The following is an 18,974-nucleotide window of genomic DNA, read 5'->3' as shown; positions in this document are numbered from 1 at the left end:
TGAAATGTGATCTCATTGAGACATATAAGATTCTTAAGGGCCTTGACAGGGTGAATGATGAGAGGAAGTTTTCCCTCATGGGAGAGTCTAGGATCAGAGGTAAAGTCTCAGAATAAAGGGGTACCAAGTTAAGACTAAGATAAAGAAAAACATCTTCTATTAGAGTGTTTAAGTCTTTGGAACTCCTTGCCACAGAGACATGTAGAGGCAGAGTCTTTGCGTATATTTAAGGCTGAGATGGGTACATTCTTCATCAGTAGGGGAATCAAGGGTAATGGGGAAAGGAAAGTAAAGCAGATGTGAGGAGTATCAGATCAGCCATGAGATTATTGAAATGGTGGAGCAGGAAGTTTCAGACTGTTGAGTTTACTCTTTACTTTGGGGCATTTTAATTGAAAGTGGAATGGGAGTCAACCCATTCCTTCCCCATAGCAATCCACCCACCCTCAACACAGCAGAGGAGCACAATCCAAACACCTGGTACTTAATTATAGCAAATTATTCATTCAAGATAGATGTAAGGAAAATGGCAGAGACTGGCTGTTGATAGGTGATATTGAGCTGCCTTTGAACTACTTCCTGTTAGTAAGTCTAAAGGAGTGTGGGTCACCAGAAAATGTGAACTTAGTTTTGTTATTTATGATATATTTTAAAGGATTTCAGCTCATCTAAAATGATCTCATCATCAGACCATTATAACATGTAAGCCAGTTTTTTTTGTCATTTCTATTTCATTTGAACAGTGAGAGCTAATGTCATCACTGGGAAGAAAATGACAGAACTGTTGAATTTGCTAATACATGGGAATGTGGAGGATCACCCTACAAAGTACATCTATATGCGGTTTTGCACAGTGATGCTCTCTGAAAAGGGAACTGTCCTCCCTTTATATGGGATTTTACATCACAGTCAGTCACGTATGCAAGATACAATTTTTTGTATCTTAGTTATCTGCCTGGCAATAGTGATCATAAGTGACTTAAATCACCTATCATTGGAAGCAAAGTTCAGCTGCCCAAAAACAACACATACATAGTTCCTCAATTCTCAACCGCTGCTCTAGACAGTTCCGTATCTTTTTAGCTTTAGTTCAACATTTACAGAGAGCAGGGTATAATTAGATTACCACAATTTGTCTGAGACAGAGGCACCCACGGTGCAGTTTAGCACCTAATTTCTTACATATCAGCAGAACGGAAAACACCTAAATTCTTACATGTCAGCAGAACAAATATTCACCCTTTAACATTTCGGGAACTGAATTACCATGCATATGTCCAACGTACTCTGCTTAAGATGCCATCAACTATTGTTAGTTTAGTTCAGTTAGAAATAATTAAACCCTCAATAGCTCAATAGTGTCATTAGAAATTAGGAATAGAATGACTAGGATTAAAATTTATAGCAGAATTAAAAACTGAGCTGTGTTACAATTAAAACATTGGTTAAAGAATTTTTGTGGAACTACTTCCTTTTGACACAATTGGTGACACTCCATAAAGTTTGGTGTAGTGATAGTAACAAGGTCAGTCAGGTGGACCTCATAGAATATGAGTTCCCTTATTGGGTCGATTAATCTAGTCCAATCAGGGAGCCCTGGTTGACAGTTAACAAGAGAGTCAGACATCCTGTACACTCTAAGAGCTGGCTCTGGGGGAGCTGGATCAGTATCAAAGGTTTTCCATGGGTAAATAAAGGAAGACTTGGTGATGAGATAACAGTTTCCCTGGAGTCATCTTTGAGTTGGGTAAGCATTTCTGGCATCATGCTATTATTTGGGAAGCTTGACTAATTCGATCCAGCTGTCAAAGACTAAGCCCAGTATTTGAAAAAAAAATTCCTTTTTTCCAGGCAAATAACATTGGAGGATATGAAAAACAACCATTAATTCTCCTGACAGTTGTAGGTCCATAGATTTTTGGCGATGAGGTGCCTAACTTTCCCTGAGGCACCAGAAACTAAAACCTTTCAAGAACTGATGAATTTGTCTGAGGACTACTATGTCACCAAGACTCCTCTAATTCTGAAATGCTATCAGTTTTATTCAGCAGTTCAAGAACCAGGGGAGTGAGGTTGTTGACTTACTCGCCGAGTTGCCTTGTTTTTGTTCAGAAGTTTCATCACCATGCTAGGTGACATCGTCAGTAGACCCTCCAGTGAAGCAATGTTATTCTACTCTGCTTGGAATTTATACTATCTGGTCTGTTATGGTAAGTACTGTCATTCCTGGTTTTGATCTGTATGGGTTTATATACGTGGTCCAATTTTATATGTTTGTTGATTTCAAGTATTTTGAAATATGCCCCTCGGAATTCCTGTGCATGTCCATGTTTGGCTTGGGCTATTATGGTTACTTTGTCCCAGTTAAATTGATGAACTTCATTGTTTGAGTATGCCAATATTAAGGAGAGTTCGGTGTGCCGTTTTGCTGCTAGCTAATGTTCATGTATTCTGATGGCTAGTTTCCTTCTTGTCTGTCCAATGTAATGTTTGTGGCAGTCATTGCATAGTGTTTTGTAAACCAGGTTTGTTCTGCATGTTGTGGGAATGGGGTCTTTCATCCTTGTAATTATTTGTCATAGAGTGCCTGTGGGCTTGTGGGCCACCATGATTCTTAGTGGTCTCAGGAGTCTTGTTGTCAGTTTCGATATGTTCCTAATGCAGGGATGTGTGGTAAGTGTGTCAGGTCATACTGTGTCCTCCGGTTGTCTGTTATGTCGGCATCTGTGGATGAAGTTCCAGGAATATCAGATTAAAGCAAGGATCTTGTATAAGTGTTCTTCTTCCTGGTGTAGTTCTGGGGTGCTGCAGTGTGTCCTGTATCTTTTGAATCGTGTTCTAATGTAGCTTTGTTTCTGGACGTTGGGATGGTTGCTGTGGAAGTTGAGGATTTGATCTGTATAAGTTACCTTTCTGTATACTGAGATTTGGAACTCCCTGTTTGTCAGTTGTTCTACCTTAACATCCAGAAGCAGAAGTTGATTGTTGGTTTCTTCTTCCCTTGTGAATTTAATCCCTGTGAATACGCTGTTGATGAGGTGATGGGTCTCTAATTTGTTGCGTTTAACAATGACAAATGTGTCATTTATGTACCGGATCCACAGTTTAGGTTGAAGGTGGGGGAGCGTGGTGTATTCTAGTCTTTGTATGACTGCTTCTGCAATGAGTCCTGAGATTGGTGACCCCACTGGTGTACCGTTAATCTATTTGCATATTTGACCACCCAAGACAAAGTATGTGGTGAGGTAGAAGTCTAGTAATTTAAGTATGTTGTCCTTGCTGATGGAGTTGCTAGTCTAATCTGCTGTTTCCTCTGGTAATGAGGCTACTGTTTCTTTGGCTAGTAGGATGTCAATTGATGTGAATGAAGCTATGACGTCAAAGGATACCATAATCTCATTGTCACTGATTTTTATGTTCTTTTGGGTATCAAGGTTGACTGGATAGAATGAGGTGATCTGTCTACTCGGTGTTTCAATCTCTGTTGCAGGTCCTTGTAGCTTAGTCCGACTGAGCTTGGGGAACATCACTTGAGTGAAGGTAATTGCATAGCCTCACTCAGGATATGTTCTGAACAGAGGAATCTGGGACAGGAGGATGAAATGACATCAGGAACACCAATGCTGGACAGAAGACTCTACTAAGCAAGAGCCACAGTTTACTTCAGGGGAAAAGGTTTGGAGTAGGAACTATGGGAATGGTCCAGTGATGTATAAAGTTCAGGTAGTTATGACAGTCTTGAACAAGCATGCAGACCATATGAAAGTTGCAAACTTGCAAATGGTGCAAGAAGAAAATGTGCTAGGATCCTCAACACCCTTTGTGACAGTTTCAGAACCTATGAGTTTTCTGTCTCCATCGTACATTGAAGATACCTCAGAATCTGAGATGGACACAATGGATGTTGCCACCTTGATGTCATTGCCACCTGAAGAAAAGAATGAATTTCTTCCAGGATGCTGGGGTGTAAGAGGTGAGCTACTGTGCATTACTCGATGCCCATATCAAAGGCAGAGTTGGAGGAACGTGACCCGGTGCTAAAATGCTCCAGGGGGAGTTATTTCAAAAAAAAGAACTAGCCTATGCCCTTGGACTCAGAGGGAGAGAGATATAGTGATTATAACAAAGTCAGTCAGGTGTACCGCATAGAATAAATTTCCTGATTGAAGCTGTTAATCTTATCCAATCAGGGAGCCCTGGCTGACAGACATGAACAGGAGTATCAGATATCCTATTCTCGCTGAGACCTGGCTCTAAGGGAGCTGGATCAATGTCAAAGGGTCTCCATGTGTAAATAAAGAGTGACTTGGTGATGGGATACTGGTCTCTTTGGAGTTATTTCATTTGGAAACCACATTTTTTATACAGAACCTTTTTAGCCTCAGTGTAAAATGCATCAGTGAAGATCATTGAGATTCCCTACTATTGTGAGCTTCAGGGGACTTAGTAAAATTTACATTCTCAGTTTGATTTTTTTTAATGAAAATAATATCACAATAGTGGGGCCTCTTCGTAAAATTACCTAAATTAATACATGGTGTAGAAAAGGTTTTTCATTTGCACAATGTAACAATAATTGTGAAATGGGGAAACTCATCAATGTGTTTGAATGCTCATTTTGTGCTGTTGCTGTAAGACATTATAGTTCGTTTTCATCGTTGTGGAAATGTGCAATAACTTTGGATTTCGACCTTCCTGATTTGATTCTGTTTACCTTAAAAATGGTTAGTTTTAAAATGCAGGACAATGCTGTGATGATCAGTTTCAAGTTGTTGAGAATATTACAACTTTCTATGTTTGGTTTCTTGATTAAAAATAAAATCTATAACTCAATTTGTTTTATTAAGTATATCTATGTGTGAGAATTTGTGGTGTCCTCTTTATTCCCTTTATTATTTTCTTGTCTGTTTATTGGTAATAAAAGTGGTGTTAGAATAAATATCTTAACTTGCATTGAGGAAAGTGTTTTGTAAAATGTCTCTGCAATCATTGACAATGGGTTTTTGACTGAGTGGATGCATTGACAATCGCATAAAGCCAATATATAATGAGAAAATTTACACACACAGACCCAGATTTTTCACTGGCTAAACAGTTGTTATTCTAGCATTGATAGGAATTGTGCTTGGGACCTTGTGAAAATCCCACCACAGCAGATTCCAAAAGAATTGCCCAGGAAATTAAACCCTATGCCTGGAACCCATTTAACTTGGGGACTTCCTAGCATTCTGAAGAAATTAAGTAAAAGAGTCAGAAGGGTTTAGACTTAAATACACAGTCTAACTCCTGAGTATGTTTTTAAGCAGACCCTGCTGAACCCGCTTCCCACCTTTCCTCCAAGATTTGTTCCTGACCGACTTTTTTCCTCTACCCCGACATACCCAACCATCCTGATTTTGACTCACTCAATCCCTGCTAGACTGATCAGTTTGCCCACCACCAACCCAGTGGACTGTACCCTGAGCCATAGAGTCATAGAGCCGTAGAGATGTACAACACAGAAACAAATTTCTTGGACCAACTTGCCCATGCCCACCAGATATCCTAAATAAATCTTGATCCAGTTGCCAGCATTTGTCCCATATTGCTCTAAACCCTTCCTATTCATATACCCAAACAAATGCCTTTTAAAATGGTATAATTGTGTCAGCCTCCACCACTTCCTCTGGCAACCCATTCCATACACGCACCACCCTCTGTATTAAAAAGTTGCCCCTTAGGCCCCTTTTATACCTTTCTCCTCTCACCTTAAACCTATGCCCTCTAGTTTTGGACTGCCTCACCCCTGGGAAAAGACCTTGTCTATTTACCCTATCCATGACCCTTTTCATTTTATAAGCCTTTACAAAGGTCACCCCTCAGCCTCTGACACTCCAGAAAAAATTGCCCCAGCTGATTCAGCCTCTCCCTATAACTGAAACCCTCCAACCCTAGCAGCATCCTTATAAGTCTTTACTGAACACTTTCAAGTTCACAACATCCTTCTGACAGCAGGGAGAACAGAATTGAAGGTAGTATTCGAAAAATCGCTTAACCAATGTCCTGTACAGCCTCAACATGACCTCCCAACTCCTCTCCTGAATGCCCTGACCAATAAACGCAAGCATACCAAATGAAGTAGCTATAGATCACATCTACAGCTCTTTCATCAATCCTCTTTGTTACTTCTTCAAAAAAACTCAATGAAGTTATTGAGACATGATTTCCCATGGACAAAGCCATGTTGACTGTTCCTCATCAGTCCTTGCCTTTCCAAAAACATGTAAATTCCATCACTCAGGATTCCCTCCAACAACTTGCCCACCATCAACGCTGGGATTCGACCATATTTCTCCCAGTCACTGCTGCACCTGACTCCATTCCACAATGCCTGCGAAACGTGACCCAATTCTCCATCCCCGAGAGGATCAGGCCTGGAACCTGACAACCATGCCCTCTGCCAGACCCGACTTTATTCCAGCCCGAACCCCTCCTCAGCCACACCTAACTCAAATCCCCCTGCTCCCCCGTCAGACTCGACCTAACATGACCTCTCCAAAACCCAACCTGAACTTACTGGATCTGACTCACCCTTTCCTCGCCTGCCAGATCTAACCAGACACTCACGTGGCCCACCAGATTTTTCCCACCGGACCCACTCGACATTTTTGCTTCTTCCACTGTCAGACAAAACCTGATTACCAGATTCAGTTTCTCCCATCTACTCTGACCACCCCTAAACTTTGATTTGATTTGATTTGATATATTTACTTCTTATCATGTGTATTTTGTTAAAAACTACAGTAATAAGAGTTGTCTTGTGACCCAACTCTCTGGTGCCAACACAAAGAACCCCAAAACATAGACTATAAAGGTTGAAAAATAAAGAAACAAAGAAAATGTGCTCAAATTTATAGTCCTTCTTGTTAAGTGATTGACATGGGCCTGTTGGCCAGGCATGTGCCCCTTTTGGTGCTCTACTACTGCTGGAACAAAAATTGCCACTCTACGGCATCATCTCCCACATTGTATTAGTTGCCTTGCTACCTTGCACACTGGCACTCTACCCACTTGGCACCCTAGCTTCATACCACCTAGTTTCATACCAACCTGGCATCTAATCCTACAGCTGGCACCTGACCTACCTCACATGCTGGATTTCTACCCCATTCCGCTGGCATTCTACCAACCTGGTACCCTATGTAACTGGCAGTCTATTCATCTGACACCCTACTCCTCAGCTGTAACCCCTCCTAATTGGCTTCCTGTTTTTCTCTCACTCTACTTACCTGGGACCTTACTTACCTGGCACCCTACACCCCCTTACCCATCTGACACCCTCTCCTTGGCACTCTAACATCACACTTATCAAAGTGGCCTCTAAATTTCACAATACAGCATTTGACTTGTAAGAAAGAATTGTCACCTTAGTAGTTTGGCTCCACATATCAGAGGTAAATCTCTGTTCAGAAACATGGAGGAATTCTCTTATTTCATAAATAAGAAAGACAGGAGTGGCATTGTGTGCAAAATTGCCTCTCATTGGAAAACTTGGCCCATGATTTCATACAGTCAGAGAATAATAACAGTACAGAAAAAGCCATTCAGCTTTTCATCTGTCCTGGATCTTGGTAAGAGCTACTCAGCATGATCCACAATCCTATTCCATGCAGACCTGCAATTCTTTCTTGTTACACAATTATCTACTTGCCTTTTGAAAGTCATGATTGAGTCTATTTCCACCATGTTCTCAGGTTCTACATTCCAAATTGTAACCACTGGGTACACAAAAAAGAAATTCCTTTTGTCATCTCTTGTCCTTTTGCCAGTGCCAGTAAACTGGTGTCCTCTAATTTTGACATTTCCAGCAATTTTTCCTTATCTATGCTGTTCAGACCCCACATAATTTTACACAGCTCTGTCAAATCTCAATTCAGCCTTCGCAATTGATAACTGCCTCAACTTCTCCATCCTGTTTGTGTACCTGATGTTCTTCATGATTTGATGAATTCTCAAAAATTTTTTCTACTCACTGCAGTGTCATCACATCCTTCTTAAAGTGTGGTGCCAAAAACAGTGGACTGAATTTTCCTGTTCCCTGAAAAATGTGAGCAATGATGAGTCAGTTGGTAAAAATGGCAAATTCTAAAAAATGAAATTCTCAATGTCAAGAAAAAGAAGTCTGATCCTGCAAATAGGTCTGAAACTGTGAGATGACAATTTTGCTATTTCAGAACCTATTTGCATGCTTTGGTATCTCATTAGTACCCAATCTTGCCTCATTTATATGCAGCTTCCTCCTTCACCAAATGCCTAAGAAAACATAGATGGCAACAATCCCTGACATGAACGTCTGCACAGTTTCCTGGTATCTCCAACATGGTGCTTGTTCCTCCAGGTCTCCATCTTGGACAGCAGTCCCCATCATCTCAGGAACTGTCCGTAAGCAGCAACCACTTGCATCTCTGTCAACTGAAGTTGACATCAGACCAACCTCATTACATCTTCATGGCATATTTCTAACTCACATAGACTCTAGTTCTCTGCTTCCATACTGCACTTAGGTATCCACTGATACCTTTCACTGTAATGCTGCTCCCAAGCCATACTGCATTTGGCAAAAAGCTTTGTGAAAAAGAAATCTGCTGGCCTTACATGGTCTAGTGTCTGTCCTTACATGGTCTAGTGTATGTTTAACTCCAGACCCACCACAGTGAGATTGACTCTTAACTGCCCTCAAAGCAATGAGGGTTGAGAAATAAATGCTGGCCTACCAAGCAACACCCACATGATACGAGTTGGACCACTGTCAGGGTGCTTTATATGCTCTCTTAGCACTCACTCAATCTGTGTCTACTTGAATGCACATAGTATCTATGCTTCACCTTGCCTTTTTGCATTTTGCCACCTCATTCATAACTTAAAGGCTCGTAATACTTCTGTATTGTCTTGCTGCCTAATGTGGACTCAACCCCAGGTAGCTAATCATAATTGTCAGCAGTGATCAGCAAAAAGGACAGGCATGTTGCTATCTGTTACAAAGCTATATCAATATGACACCTAAAGCATATGCTATACATTACACAGCAAGCATGTTCATTATGCTTCAGCCATCGCCATGGCCATGTATCAAAGCCTAAGGGAGTAATCATTGACAAAGTCGAGGCAGACTGTTGTCAGTCAGGAGGTGATGCCATAGTCAGTCAGTGTAGGGTATGATGCCAGTCCTAGGTCTTGGACACAGTCAGCTAACCACTTTGGGTGGCCAGGGCCAGGGTTCTACATCTCTACAGTCCATGTAATGAGAAAACACCATGATTATTCCAGCAGATTCAGTTCAACCATTTGTAGACATTTGTAGCGTGTCAGTCATGGAGAAACGTGGACAATGATCAGTCAAGTGCCTGGTCACTCATCAGCCAGGGTTATCCGTACGAGGTGGTCAGTGATGTTACCACATTCAGTCCTGGAAACCAGTTCAATGAAAATCAAGGGGGTAGGGTATCAAAAGCTTCTGCTTTAGTAAGAAGCTGGTAAGTCAATTGTGGGGATTGAATGCAGCACACTGGGATGCAGGGGGGACAATAATTACAAAGGGGGCCCAATACAACTATAATGGGTGGGGCATGGAAGAGAACATTGCATTGGAGTGCATAGGTTACTGTAGGTTTGGGGGGTGGTGGGGGAGGTGGGGAAGGCGTGATCATTGATGGTCATAATCACCCTGGTTTTGATTGGGAGACAATTCAGCATGGTGGTATGGCTAAGCTGAAGGATCAGGAATCAGGAAATTGAAACGTAAGTGAAAATGTTTCATCAAAACATGTGTAAGCTCAAAACGGATGGGATTGATAGGGATTGAAAGGAAGAAAGAGCATGGAAGTTCGGGGTAGGCCCTAGATTACAAGGCTGACCCTACAACTCACTTTACTATGTGTGACCAATGTCGTCTCCCATCTTCAACTGAATCATAGATGTGCAATAGGAGTCGAAAATGGGTACAATCATTGTTGGAGTTGATTGAGTAAATCCTTTTTCTGTTGGAGCATGTGCCTCTATTTATGTATGATATATTGCCCTTCAATGGACAATTGCATTATTCAGGCAGTTGTACAGTTCGGGTTTAAGCCATCTGTAATCTTAGGACCGTGTATGCTAAATGTGTCCAACTGTGTGAGATACAAATTCTAGCCACAAGCAATCTTGATCATGTCATTGATTGATCATTGTGATCTCTGTATAACTAAAACAATCATAGATGACCTTTAACATCTAACCTATGGCCTGAATTCACAATGACAATCCATTGTCTACTAAGGACTGGGAGCTGATTTCCTCTTATGTTAACTACAAGTATTTGTAAACAAACATGTATACGCATATCTGTCTTTCTTGGATGACATTGCAGACAAGATATCAGTAACCCTACTACACTTACAACCTCTTACCGCACTGTGAGAAATGACTTGAGCTGCTTATGACAGAATAAGGTCTCACATGTAAAATGTTCATGTAGCGGCATTCAGTGGCTCTCTTTGGTAGTGTTCTTCATGTACCACAATATGGAAGAATATGCTAAACACAATATTATTTATACGTAACTAGAATGCAGACAGTTCACATGACTAAGAATCTATACGATTCTGATGTTCCCCATACAGGTTAATTGTAATAATTCCCAATGGATCTAGCCAAAAAAGGGGGTCATCAGCACTGTGGCCATGGTGCAATGAAGGTGTAGGGAAATAAAGGGGAAACAGATGCTCCAGCAAACCTATGATTAACAGCACCATCCAGCAACTGCCAAACAGCCTCCATATAAAGAAGCATAGCTGAAGGTGCCCCATGAAATCAGAGAAAATATAGGATATCCAGTCTATAGTCCTCGTTGTCATTTCCGCCAAATGAGTGAGCTGGAAACTATCACAAAACTATGCCAATTGCTGGTGTGGGACATGCAACCTGAAGCAGTGGGCATTTCTGAAGAAGGGCCTGGACCCAAACCATTGGCTCTTCTGTTCTTCTGATGCTGCTTGGCCTGCTGTGTTCATCCAGCTATACACCTTGTTATCTCAGATTCTGTAGCATTGGCAGTTCCTATCATCTCTGTAACCAATCTGTCCTAGTGGCATCAAAGTGACAGCTGCATTAAACTCTTATGTAACTGGTTGCTTCCAAGGATGGACTGAGGACCTGTGAAGGATTCTCAATTTTCAATTTACCAGTATATTAAGGCTGTTACTATCACATTGCTTCCTATCATTTCCCTATGGTAGGATAGTGGTACATAGAACATAGAACATTACAGCACAGTACAGGGCCTTCAGTCCTCGATGTTGTGCCAACCTGTCATACCAATCTGAAGCCCATCTAACCTACACCATTCCATGTACGTCCATATGCTTCTCCAATGACGACTTAAATGTACTTAAAGTTGGCGAATCTACTACCGTTGCAGGCAAAGCGTTCCATTCCCTTACTACTCTCTGAGTAAAGAAACTACCTCTGACATCTGTCCTATATCTTTCACCCCTCAATTTAAAGCATTGTCCCCTCATGCTCACCGTCACCATCCTAGGAAAAAGGCTCTCGCTATCCACCCTATCTTGCCCTCTGATTATTTTATATGTTTCAATTAAGTCATCTCTTAACCTTCTTCTCTCTAATGAAAACAGCCTCAAGTCCCTCAGCCTTTCCTCGTAAGACCTTCCCTCCGTACCAGGCAACATCCTAGTAAATCTCCTCTGCACCCTTTCCAAAGCTTCCACATCCTTCTTATAATGCGGTGACCAGAACTGTACGCAATACTCCAAGTGCGGCCGCACCAGAGTTTTGTACAGCTGCAGCATAACCTCATGGTTCCGGAACTCGATCCCTCTATTAATAAAAGCTAAAACACTGTATGCCTTCTTAACAGCCCTGTCAACCTGGGTGGAACTTTCAAGGATCTGTGTACATGGACACCGAGATCTCTCTGCTCATCTGCATTACCAAGAATCTTACCATTAGCCCAGTACTTTGCTTTTCAGTTACTCCTACCAAAGTGCATCACCTCACACTTGTCTGCATTAAACTCCATTTCCTACCTCTCAGCCCAGCTCTGCAGCTTATCTATGTCTCTCTGCAACCTACAACATCCCTTGTCACTATCCACAACTCCACCGACCCTAGTGTCATCTGCAAATTTACTAACCCATACTTCTACGCCCTCATCCAGGTCGTTTATAAAAATGACAAACAGCAGTGGACCCAACACCGACCCTTGCGGTACACCACTAGTAACTGGTCTCCAGGATGAACATTTCCCATCAACTACCACCCTCTGTCTTCTTTCAGCAAGCCAATTTCTGATACAAACTGCTATATCTCCCACAATCCCATTCCTCCGCATTTTGCCCAATAGCCTACTGTGGGGAACCTTATCGAATGCCTTGCTGAAATCCATATACACCACATCAACCGGTTCACTCTCATCTACGTGTTTGGTCACCTTCTCAAAGTATTCAATAAGGTTTGTGAGGCACGACCTTCCCTTCACAAAACCGTGCTGACTATCCCTAATCAAATTATTCCTATTCAGATAATTATAAATCCTATTTCTTATAACCTTTTCCAATACTTCGCCAACAACTGAAGTAAGGCTCACTGGTCTATAATTACCAGGGTTGTCTCTACTCCCCTTCTTGAACAGGGGAACCACATTTGCTATCCTCCAGTCTTCTGGCACTATTCCCATAGACAATACATTCCCGTACATCCTGGGAAGTAGGTCTTGGCAACATAAATGTCTTCCCCCAGGTGCAGGGAGCTATTGATTTGTTGTTGCAGAATCAAATGCAGCTTTTTTTTTGTTGTCTTTTTTTCTTTTATTGGGCAGCAGCAAAAGAAAACATTTTCAAATGTTTGAAGACTTTCCGGCATATGATGCAGACATAGAACAGCGAGGAAGTGTAATGTTATGCTGTGTTAAAGAAAGAGTAGCACGCTGTTAAACCACATTCTAACAAAATGCAACAGATTGGGAGCCTATGCTGCTTGATTCTTGTAGTTGTAATTACAATGACAGATGATGAGATGGATGTTGACGCAAAATAGCAATACATTTACAAGTGTGCTTGTGTTTGCGATGAAGTAATAACCACGCCAATTATACGTCCTCAAGTGTTTATTTTTTGTTCCCCTCCCATTATGTATTTAACTTGGTGAGTGGCTGTGCTTTTAAATAACATGCAGGCTCTGGGTATTTCAGGAGTTCCTAGCAGTGGCAAGTTCTTTAGCCATTGGTGGGTGTGCAAGAGCATGAGGAGAACAACATAGAGGTTTGGTGATGCAAACTGCAAAGGATTGCATGAGAAGTCGCTAGAGCTCATTGAGAGAAACCCTCTGTGAAACTCCAAAAAATTAACACCTTGAGATTGGTAAAATTCAGCCTAGCCTTAAGGAATGACTCACTAATGGATGTGACTTTCCACCTAGGAAATCTCATGTCACTGGTCATGGGCTCTACGTGTCCTTGTGTGGCTGATAAGACTGATCTAAGGGCCAAATATTCACCATACATTTTCTGGGCCTTTCCAAGAAGAAGAATTGGTCCTTGGACTCAAGATAACTATCATTTCCTTCTCAGGCTGCTTTCCCATTCCTCTTCTTTCTAATGGGTGTTATAGGGTCATAGAGGCACATGACATGGATACAGAACCTTCGGCCCAACCAATCTATGCCCAGCATAATCTCAAATGAAACTAGTCTCAACTGTATGGTCCTGAGCCCTATCCCTCCAAACTTTTGTATTCGCGTTCTTATCCAAATGTCTTTTGGCCATTGTAATTGTACCCACATCCATCACTTCCTCAGGACGTTCATTCCACACATGAACCAACCTCTGTGTAAAAATATTCCCCTCATGTCTTTTTTTTAATTGCTCTCCTCTCACCCTAAAAGTGTGCCCCTAAGTCTTAAAATCCCTCACCCTAGGCAAAAGACAACTACCTATTCCTCTCATTATTTTATAAACTTCTATAAGGTCGCCTCTCAATCTCCTTTACTCCAGTGAAAAAAGTCCCCACCTATCCAGCTTTTCTTTACTAGTCAAACAATTGCGTTCCTTTATTAAAGGAGTGTCCCAAAGTCAGTTTCTTCTGAGTGAGGATTTTCTGGGCACTGACATTTATGTTGCAGTTCTTAAGATCTTCTGGGCACTGACATTTATGTTGCAGTTCTTAAGATAAGCCTTCAGGGTATCTTTGAAGCACTTCTTTTATCCTTCTCTTGCTCAACTTCCTTGAGTTGGGTGAAGAAGATTTATAATGGCAGTTGGAACTTAGGCATCCTAAGCAGAAGGCTGACCCAGCAAAGATGGATTATAATGATTATGGTCTTGATACTGGTGCCACTGGCTCCTTCAACGATGCTAATGTCAGTGTTCATGCCCTCCCAGCTCCAATCAAGGCTGAACAAATGTTTTATCACGGTTCTGAAGTAACTCCAAAGAAACTGATCTCCTGCAAAGTCACCCTTTAATTACACATGAACAGTCCTTGACTTTAGTACTGCCAGCTTTCAGAGTCAGCTATCAGAGTATTAACATTTCTGACACTCCCTTTTTTATCTGTCAACCAGGACTCCTGGATTGGACCAGATTCATAGCACTGATCCAGATGGCTGACCTTGTTACAATCACTACAGCTCACCAAAGCATTTTTTTAAAATTTGATACCTCCAATTATAAAGTAAAAGATATATCTTGTTAAGTGCTTTCTCAATATATTTTATTCTGTTAGAGGGTATGAGAATCACTGGTAAGGCCATAATTTGTTTCCCCTCTGTAACTATCCTCGAGATGGTGAGTTGTTGTTAGGGATGGAGTTCCGGATTTTTTTAACCAGTGATAGAGAAGGAATGGTGATATAATTCTAACTCAACATGTTATACGGCTTGGAGGGCAACTTACCATCATGGTACAATACATACAGTAAACAGCAGATGCTTTGGAAGTATTGATGTACTGAGGGAACTAGGTGTACAGGCCCACAGTTCCCTGAAAGTGGCAACACAAGTGCATAAAGTGATCAAGATGACGTATGGCATGCTTGCCTTTATTTGTCAGGGTACAGAGTATAAAAATTGGCAAGCCACATTGCAGTCGTATCGAACTTTAGTTAGGCCACATTTGGAATATTGTGTACAGTTCTGGTTGCCATACTACCAGAAGGATGTGGAGGCTTTGGACAGGGTAGAAAAGAGGTTTACCAGGAGGTTGCCTGCTTTAAAAGGTATTAGCTATGAGGAGAGATTGGACAAACTTGGTTTGATTTCACTTGAACATCAAAGGCTGTGGACTTCTGTACTCCTGGGATGCTGCTTGGCCTGCTGTGTTCATCCAGCTTCACACTTTGTTATCAAAGGCTGTGGGGTGACCTGATAGAGTTTTACAAAATTATATGAGGCATGGATAGAATAGATTGTCTTTTTCCCCAGGGTAGAAATGTCAATTACTAGTGGACATAAGCTTAAAGTAAAAAGGGGGAAAAATTTTAAAGGAGATGCAAGAGGCAAGAATTTTTATACAGAAGGTGATAAATGCCTGGAATACACAGCCAGAGGAGGTGGTCAAAGCAGATTCTATCATAACGTTTAAGAGACATCTTGACATATACATGAATAGGCAGGGAATAGAGCAATATGGATCTCATAGAGGAAAGGGGTTTTTTGGTTTGGAAAGGCATCATATTTTGGCTCAAACTTGGTGGGCTGTAGGGTATGTACCTGTCCTGTACTGTTCTTTGAACTTCTGGTTGGGACTGCTCCCCTTATTTTTCCAAGTAGTAGTGACGAATGTGGCTTAGTTTATAATATCAGTTTGCCATAAGCTTTTGGCTTCAAGGCCCACTCCAGGAATTAAAAATAAATCCAAAACTGATGCTCAAGTACAGTTTGAGGAGGTACTCAAAAATGCTACTTTGAAGCCAGGAAAATTGTGCAAATCATTTTCTAGTCCTCTCTTTAAGGAGAGGCTGATGAATCAATATCCCTCTTCTGCTGAGTACTTATCTCATGTTTGAATGCAAGCTAATGCTACCTCATGAGTTTTTGACCTGCTGAAAACTTCTTGATCTGTACCTAGAGTTATTCTGGAGAAGGAAAAAAAATGTTTTATTTGGTTGATGAGCTGGTCAGCAGAGTGTGGAATAATTTTGATACTCACAAAGATACAGCATGATACATAATTAAATAATGAAAGATTGGAAGTCAATGGAGAAAAATGTTGATTATTCAATAAATCATCTATTTATTAAGCTATACAAAGCTGCAGAAATAGTTTGTTTTTAACGAACTGGGAGTAGGAGATTCCACCTTTGATTTGAGTATGTGATAGTCTTTTGTTCATTAGCAGGCCGGATATGCAGGGTTATAGGTTCCCCCACCCCCCACAGCCTGCATTGCTAAGCATTTTGTATCAATAGCATTTTACAAATGAATACATATGGATAAAATTATCAGTAATACATTAGGGTTAATTTACAACAACTTTTAATAAGAATTGCAGCTCAAGATATGCACTGTAACTTATTATGTAGATCAGGAATAAGGCACAGTAATTGCAGTGCTACCTCTTTGACATTTCTTTGCTGTTTCTATGGATACACTGAGGCCATACATCAATTGTGGCGCACAAAGATGAAAGATGTGAACTGACTGCACAAAAAGAAAATTCAAAACCCTGTAAGGAAGATCCAGCTAGTTTCACTTACATTACTATCCGGTAATCATGTCTTCCACCTGTGTTAATTACAAATTGAAAAGTCAAAATCATTTTCCACTTACAGCCACTCAATCTATATGTCTTAGTTGAATTCATTTAGCTGTAATTTTTTGATTAACAGTATATATTTCATTCAGAATAATGCATCCCCGTTTCTGTTCTTGTTGCTCCTTTATCCACAGCAATCAAAAAGATAACATCAAGAAATTTTACTTGCTACCTTTGGATGGTTGACCAGGTTAATTATGTGCATGATATATTTGTTGTAAAATGTATTTTATTAGAACCTGACTGGATTTCACAAAACTATGTATTTATGGTTATATGATTGCACAGGTCAGGTATTATTGCTTGCTCCACAGAAAATGCTTCTACATTTTGAAATTTTTCTTCAAAGGTTGTTCATCCATTTTAGTTATGTGTAGCCCACTCAAGCAGCTGAAGAAAGAAGGATTATTGGATGCCATTTCAGTCATTCAATTAAGGATGGCCATTATTTCTGAAGAGACGTGGAGGAAGACAGTGCAGTCTATCTTCCTAAATCCTTTCAACTTAACCTGAGTTAACTTTACAACAAAATGGATTATTAACATTAAGGATGGTACATAATTCAAAGTGTAAAAAGTCAGCATCACAAGGAAATACAAAAACTTAGAAGATAGGGAAAGGAGTAACTATTTGATCCCTCAAGTCTGCTCCAACATTCAATATCACAATGGCTGAGCATCAAGCTCAACACCATAATGCCACCGTCCCCAATATCTCTTGGCCCCTTTGGTCTCAAGATGTATTCTGAATTTGACAGGGTTAACTCATGATGAAGAGCTAATACGTGCCCAGTAAACAATCCAGAGAAATGCAGTTCTCTAATGAAAGGTGTTTGATTTGGTCAAATAACTTGTATTACATTTTTACTTTGACTGTGAAAAAAAATGGCATATGCAAAGCAATACATACCTTAACAATACCTTTGGAAGGTCAACCATCATGACAGAGCTCGGTGACATCAATTCAGTATAAGAAACTTAATGATACCTCTGTGCAACAGAAGTTGGTGAGAATAGAATTGATTGTGCCTTTTATTTAAAGCTCCAAGTACCGTGCGTGATCAAAAATGTGATCAAAGGCACTTGGATAATAATTGTGGCGTAAATTGCACTGGAAACCATATTGGCAAGGCAGTTAGTGCTCACACAATGCTCATTCATGGTAAGTATGCAGAGCTGTCAGATCAGGAAACCAATAACCGTGCAACTCTGACTTGATGGAAATGCGGAAAGATTTTCAAGCTTAAAATTTCAGCCAGTACTTTCTTTTAAGCTTTCACAGCTGAATATACAGAAAGAAACATCATAACAGTGTGATTTAATGAGATAATCAACTATTGAAATGCTACCAATTAATTGAATTTTTCTGATTCAATTCAATAATCTGATTCAATTCTGCAATTGTTTACACAGTCAGGAAGGAAAGATCACATCCAGAGTGAGACATAGCCCGAGTGAATATGTAATTCGAGAACACTGGAGACAGTATGGGAATTTGATGCAGAAGGAAAGAGGTACTTTTTACTTGCCCTTTGATTCATAAATTATACAGTCATTTTTTCTTAAAACAGGATAAATTGAAGTCCAGGGTTGAGGGTCCAGCACAAAACAAAGAGCGACATCACAGGAAAACTGTAAGTTCATTGGTTAGTAACAGCTGATAACTTGATGATAGATTACTTTCAGATTGAGGGTAAAAAGAAAAAATACCTCAAGGTAACAAACTAAAAGACCAGCAGGAAATTTTAAAAACAAATTAAGAACTAAGTAAATAAAATGATGATACAAGGCCAGGTTATGTGTTTTACCTGCATCATTAGGGTGCTGATGGATTTCATTTTGGTTCATAGTGACCACATCTATAGCAAGTATTGGTTTCTTGAGGAACTCTGGCTCGAAGTTGATGAGCTGGCATCTGAACTTTGAACACTGTGACCATCATGTTGCATGGAAAATTATAAAATGATCTTATAGCGCAATTGGAAATTGGCAGATATAGTGTTGTGGGCATCACAGAGACATGGCTGCAAGGGGATCGGGCTAGGAACTAAATATCCAAAGATACGTGTTCCATCGACAGGAGAGGCAGATGGGCAGAGGATTGGGGTGTCTTTTTGGGAAGAAATGGAACTAAATCAATAGGAAAAAAATAATATAGGGTCAGAAGACATGGAATCTGTGTAGGT

Source organism: Stegostoma tigrinum, chromosome 13, assembly GCF_030684315.1.
Source record: "Stegostoma tigrinum isolate sSteTig4 chromosome 13, sSteTig4.hap1, whole genome shotgun sequence".
NCBI lineage: Eukaryota > Metazoa > Chordata > Chondrichthyes > Orectolobiformes > Stegostomatidae > Stegostoma > Stegostoma tigrinum.
Note: the sequence above shows the minus strand (reverse complement) of the source record.